Source organism: Crocodylus porosus, unplaced genomic scaffold, assembly GCF_001723895.1.
Source record: "Crocodylus porosus isolate Cpor-Errol unplaced genomic scaffold, CroPor_comp1, whole genome shotgun sequence".
NCBI lineage: Eukaryota > Metazoa > Chordata > Crocodylia > Crocodylidae > Crocodylus > Crocodylus porosus.
In genome coordinates, this window is record NW_017728913.1 from 2571946 (window position 1) to 2578690 (window position 6745).

Here is a 6745-nt window from a genome sequence, read left to right on the forward strand (position 1 = left end):
TGCCTTTATAGCGCAATTAAAGCAATCTTTAAAATTCACTTCTTATTACAAATGTTTGTCAAGTCTATTTTTCCCCAGAAACATTTTTCCTACCTTGCACATACACTCAAACGCACTATAAAAATTCATTCATAACAAAGGAAGGGCAATCATCATTCATGTAAACATCTTTCTTTAGAGTTATCCATTATTTTAAAGGTCATAAATAAACCTACAGATTTTCAATAAGGCTCATAGTTCTAGTACAAATGTCATAAAACACCTATCAAGTACTTTATACAAGTTAAATATCTGTGGGGTTAACTTTTAAATAAATGTTTAACCCAACTGCAGATTCTTTAGCACTTAGTTCTTCAGAACATAGAGACCCAGTAATTTTGGGCTAAAAAAATTGTGAAAATAGCAGACGACCTAGCAGAAACTGTCAAGAGTAATTAACCTACGGAACACAGAATTTTAGTCTAAATTTTAATTCACCCAGTAGTTATATTTCAACATAACTAATTTCAATAGGAAGTTTTAGAGGAGATTTATAGAAGGCAGAGACTGGTGTGTTCATACAATAGATATCACATAGGGACAGCTGAAACTGGCTTTGATATTAAAATAATTTGTGACAGCTATGTGCAATGCTGCATGTTTCCTCTCTCAATAGCCAGTAAGATTATTTGCTATGATAAGCAAAATTTACTGCATCTCCATATTTTTAAAAGTTTCATCTACTTGTAGTCTGTTATTCTTACGTCTTACAAAAAGACACCCTTGGAAATTTGGTTTAAATCATATGGGAACTAGTCTTTTTTTAAATATTCACTCTACCATGAAAATATTTCATACAAACATCACATTACATACAAACATGTTAAAACTTGTGAAAAGGGTTTCCCCACACTTATGGTTTTATGGCTTGAACATTTCATTGCTTTAAATTTGTGTACATAGTTCTTTTTTCAAAAAAATGCAAGAAAGAAATGTCTGTATTTTAAACTCAAATATACTTAAAATTAAATGAGAAGAGAGAAATAGGTCACGTCAGCCTACTGAAGAAAGAAGAGAGCCAGGAGGAGGATCTATTCAATAGATAGAGCTTAGCATTCAAATCTTTGATCTGTGACAGGTGACCATGCAATCGATCTTGCAAAAATTAACTCGTTCAAAATCCAGTTTAGGAGCATTACTTCCATCCAACACATGGTTCTGATGCCATTAGTTCACAAAGAAAACGGACCAAGAAACACTCCCACTGGCATAAGTGCAACCACGCAGGTCCTCTATCAAAGATAAAGCTAGTCCTGAAGTTTCACACTCTCTATACAGATATTCTGAGCACATTGTATTCATGATAGTACCATAAAAAAACAGTTTTTAGTATAGGTAGAAGGTAGGTCGCTGTGGCACCAGTTATTAGTACAGTATTTCAAACTGGGAAACAACAATTTTCCTTTATGTCATTGTGCTTTTAAACAACAATTCTAATTGGTGCCTTTGGAAGAAGCCTCCATAAGTGGGAACGTACATTTCACCCAAGAACAAGTAGCAGGGGCATAAATACATGCTGCTGCTAATTGTCCCCATTCACACCTCTGTATGTGTACTCTGGTGTGGGGCGAATTGCCCTGGCTGGGGTAGGGGAGGCACCTGGGCTGGCCCCAGCAACCTTACCTGGGATCCTGGGGGCCTGCCAGGACTGTAGCAGCAGTGATCCAGGTGCTTGGAGCCTGGCCAGCAGCTGGAGCATGTCTCTTGCTGGCCAGGCTCCGTCTTCTAGCACTGCATGCTGCAACCATGTGTGCCACCCTGCCTTTATTTATTTAAGATACCAGGATTTCCTGGTATCTAATTTTGCTGCCATGCTGCAAATATGAAGTGCAGGGAACACATCCACATGTACTGCATATATTTTGTGACACCTCAAAAGTCTTTGAGGCACCAAAAACTCTAAGTTCCCACTTATGGGGACATGGCCCACAGTCACATACAAGCAGAGACCTTTTGGACACATCTGTCCGAAAAAGCAAGAGAATTTGTTCTAGGGAATCCTGTACCTCCATGGCAACCACAAATAAGACGTCTCCAAATAGACATATAGTCAGGCAAAAATGGCAAAGAATTGTAAGCTCTTTAGGACAGTCACGGTTTCTTTTTGCATTTATAATATGGCTCTAAGCCACAATCTTGGCATGGTATCTTTGGGTTCTACTGAAATACAAATGACATCTACATACAGCATCAGGCAATGCAAACACACTACATGAACCAACAATCTTATTCCAAAGTCTTTAAGCAGGGAAGCCACATTTTCCACTATGCAGTGATTGCTAACAATAAACTATATGAATGCTAACGTTTTCCCCAAAATACATGCTGGAAGTTGACAATTCCTCTTCCAGCCTGGCTGAGTTTTCTTGTTTTCATAAGAGCAAAGCATTAGAATGGTGTCTCTGACAGGTTTTTGGGGGATTCTGCCAAGTGCTCAACATTAGCTACCCTTCAGGTTTTAGCTGTTTAAGAATTAAAAGCTCTATCTATACCGTCTGAAAAAAATGAGATCATCATGAAGGTAACCGCTACAATTATAACCAGTTCAAAGCAGAGCCCAAGGTGAACTACAATCAGAATCATGGAAAGCCAAAACGAAGTAGAGAATGAGCATGTAGTCAAATCTTTCCACCCTCCACTCATTTTAACTAATCACTGACAAAAACCATAGCTTTTATATGTCTGTTTTGATCTTCTATTTTGAAATTAGCTATATAATCTCATGCATCTATTCCCTTATGGATCACTCTGCCTATTTTTGTGAGGCACAAAAGGGAAGAGAGAACTGGTGCAAGTCTCTTAAAAAAAACTGACAGCTCATTACCCAGAGCTCTTTTTCTTCTTCTCTTCTTTTTTTTAAACCTGGAAGTCCTGAAAATTAAGCTGCAGGTTCTAGACTGGGACAGGGAATTAAATGGATACTAACTATGTACTTTGGCTCAAGAACCCTTTATTCTTCAAAAAAACCCATGAAGGCAAATGAAAAACCATCACCAGGTGCTCATTCAATCCAGCAATTTCCACCCCACTGAGAGACCTCTGAAGAAATTAAAAGGATCAATTCCTGACTCAAACCAGAGATGCTGCTGTTGTGACAGATCCACAGAAGGATTATCATGAAGCTCAAGAGATTCTAAGGGAGCAGAGGGAAGTAACAGCACAATAAAGAGACACATTCAATATTCATCATGCCAGAGTCATAATTTCAGGATTCCATAAACTCAAATCAACATAAGTATCAGCTTCCTTACCACCAAAAGGAACAGCTTTTTAAAAACAATAAGAACACAACTGACATCCTGAGGATTTAACCTTGTCTGTAATGTGCAAAAGAACTCCTCCCATTTATTTGCCTTAGAAAACCAGAAAAGGGGTAGGTAACTATCAGGGACTGTAGTCCATGGTTAACACCAGAAGGCAGGGATCAAAGTTAAAGTGGAGACAGCATTTTATACAAGATTTTCCAAGTGATAGGGAGAGAGAGTTATCAGATTATCTAAAATAAGCCATATTAGTTTGCTACCCATTCACAACAGTGTTGGCCCAGATTATTTTTATTTCCCAATGAAACACAAGCCTAGTTCTTCAGATTTTATGGTCATGGAAGAAAAATCCATGAGAGTCACAGAATTAGCTACTATCATTCAAGAAAAAGCATGCTTCTATAAAGCAGCAGTTGCAAGACTGTGATGCTCTTAAATGGTGATCTGTGGGCATGCAGGAATAGAACTCAAGCATTCCTATTTCCATTCAAGACTGATCTGCTGAAGTCGGACAGCCTTTGATAACTCCCTATCATGTGCAAAGATCAGATCTGCCCCTCAGCATGCTGCACTGAGCCAGAAATATCATCTGTGTAGGCCACCCGCCCTGTATACGAAGAGAGAAAGAGATGTGGCTAAAGTGTCCATAGAGAGGAGGTGGATGTTGAGAAAGTCCATGTTCAGATCTGTGCTGGAAGAGTGCCATGGAGCCCTGGGAGCCTATACCTCAATTTCTCCTCCAGCACGCATATGCAAAAAATAGCTTCTGTGCAAGGCCTGAAAAGGCTTTGTATTCAGCTGCAGGAATCAAAGAACCCCAAATAAAAATTAAAAAAAAAAGAAAAAAAAGATGGCCTTACATGAATTCCATAAATTTTGTATGTACAAACAGCCAGGGATTCTCAGACAGCATAAAAGAACATCATCATTTTCCCATCTCTTTGGTCCATCCCAGTGCATTTTGCAATACCATCCAGTTCCATACAGCCAGAAGTTTCCTCCTCTCTTTTGAAGTGGACACCTCCAACACTTAAAGCAACAGATCAAATATGCTACTGTTGCGGTTGAAATTAAGGTCAAATTTCCCCACAATTTTGTATGTTACATATATACAAGCACTTAAACTACGACTATTTAAAGTAAGTGTACTGCAGTTGCTTTTCCTAAGCTACCTAAAAAACCCAAAACAGAATGTCAGAGCAGGACTGCAGACCCAACAAGGGCCTGATTATCTAGACTGAAATGGCACCCTCTTATTTTCTCCCACAACATCAGGTAAGACTCACAAAACGATTGAAACACTAGCGTTTCTTTTTTCTTTTTTCTCTTTTTTAAATTTACACACGAATGCTCAAAAGTACCTATCATTTGCTAAACTAGGTCCATAAAATTAAGTTCGTGCTTTCTAAACTACTGACCAGGAACAACTGATGTTTTTGACATCCTGGTTTCAGTTTTTCAATACAACTGTTTTGCATTTGCTGGTGGAATCTTAGTTTGCTACCAACTTCTACATTAACTTCCTAGGAACAAAACCTGTATAGCAGTGGTCACCACCAGTAGATCTCAGAGCCTCTTGTGGTATATCTTAGAGCCTCTTGGAGTCAATTCGAGGCTAGGGTGGGGGACTGAGTGCCTGTGTGCATGTACATGCATGCCCCAGTCCAGCAGGTCTGTCCATGGGGGAGGGAAGGGGTGGGTGATAGACTGAGGCCCCCATGGTGAAGGACAGTGCCACAAAGGCAGGAGCAGGGTAAGCTGAGTGTGGCCCCAGCCACACAATTTTTTCTCCCTTGGCCTTAATCTGCCCCACACACCTCACTTCCCTCCCCAGACTTACCTGCTGGGGGTTGCTTTTAAATGACAGAGGTGATGCCCTACTTAAAAAGGCTGGAGACCGCTGCTGTATAGGCTATAATCTCTACTCATGTAAAACCTGCAGACAATGGACCTACATCCTAACCTATCATTACAGTCTACCCTCCGATACACACACTTCTCTTAATGACTTCAAAAGGAGAGAACTGCATTTGAAATTAGAATTCTGCCTTAATGAGTCATTCAGGTAAACAAAACACTAAAAAAGAAACCCTTAAGTGCTACCTTGGCAAATGTTCTTTTCCTTCCTGAACATACATCAATAATAGCTTCTTAAAAGTGAAACCACCTTCTCCTCTTTGCACATCTTCCTGCAAATTATCTTTGTGTGTGATAATCATAAATAAGATATACTAGCCCCAAAGGCCAGACAATTATTCCTTTTGGACTCGTTACTAAAACTATTTATATAGAGAGCCAGAGAGACCAACACACAGCACTCTCACATACATACACACAAACCTTTCCATCCATAAGAAAGGTTTTCTCCTGCAAAAGAGGAAGTGTAGAAAGAATGAAGTTCAGACAAGAGGAAAAGGGAGTTAAAAACCCAACCTCCAATACACTAATAAACAAACTGCTCTATTGCAAGATTCAGATCAAAAGGTTTAAAAAGGCAAATTATGCTACTATTAGAGAATATCAAAATGTTACCATTTCCATCACAAATGGCATGTATGCAAAATACAATTGCACAATAATGCCTAGGTTGCAGATATAGCAACACTGAAGTCAGCCGACTAAAAGTAAATGATGTATCCTTTTAAATTTTCTGTCTAATCTCTTGGCATCCTTGCAAATGGTGCAAAAGCATAAGCTATTGAATATCACACCTTGTATAGAATATTAAGTGATTCCTTCAGGTAAGACTGCTGCAACACTAGCTAATTTTAAATCTGCTATGATTAACACAGTCAAATCTAGTTAGTATGCAAAAAAAAAAAAAGATAATCTTCTCTAACACAGAATGAGAGGTTATGATATAACAACATGAACAATCCCTGGTTGTCCAGTTTTCAGTACAAAGATAGTGCATAGATCCAAGTTTGTTTCAGTTTGCTGAACTGAGAATTAGCTTGCATTTCACTTCTGCTGAGCATCCTGGAAGGCTTTCAGTTCCTCCTGGTACCACTCTGGTGCTTCTGGCCCATTTTGCCCCATGGGATTGTGATCATATCCATAAGCCACTGTTAGTTCTTCATCTTTCTCCACAGCTCTGATGGTACGGATACATTTGATTGGCCCAAAACGAGGATGAACAAACCTAAACAATGAGGAATATGCAGGTTAATGTTTTGGATTTACCCAAAGAATCTTGTCTGCCAAGTTAGCGTTTAGCTTTTTAGTAAACTTGAAAAAGTGAGGTGTCAGCCTGCCAGCCCAGGGCTACTCTGACTTGGCTCAATGTGCTGAAGAGGGGCTGGCTAGGACACAAGACTGCTCCAGTGCAGGGCTAGCTGGTAGGTAACCCTGGCACTGAAGCACCCTGGTGCCCCAGCCAGCTGGTCAGTGTCTACATGTGTGCTGCTGCACACAAAAAAACTTGTATTTACATGTACTACCCT

General features: G+C 39.5%; 1 protein-coding gene across 1 annotated transcript in view; it reads right to left on the reverse strand.

The window, feature by feature from the left end:
• Window positions 1-2475: 2475 nt before the first annotated feature.
• The window catches only part of SETD7 (SET domain containing lysine methyltransferase 7), a 32004-nt gene continuing 27734 nt past the window's right edge, over window positions 2476-6745 (reverse strand). Inside the window, exon 9 of the transcript XR_002100985.1 lies at window positions 2476-5469. The gene's annotated coding sequence lies outside the window, so the exon portion shown is untranslated. The remainder of the gene's footprint in view (window positions 5470-6745) is intronic.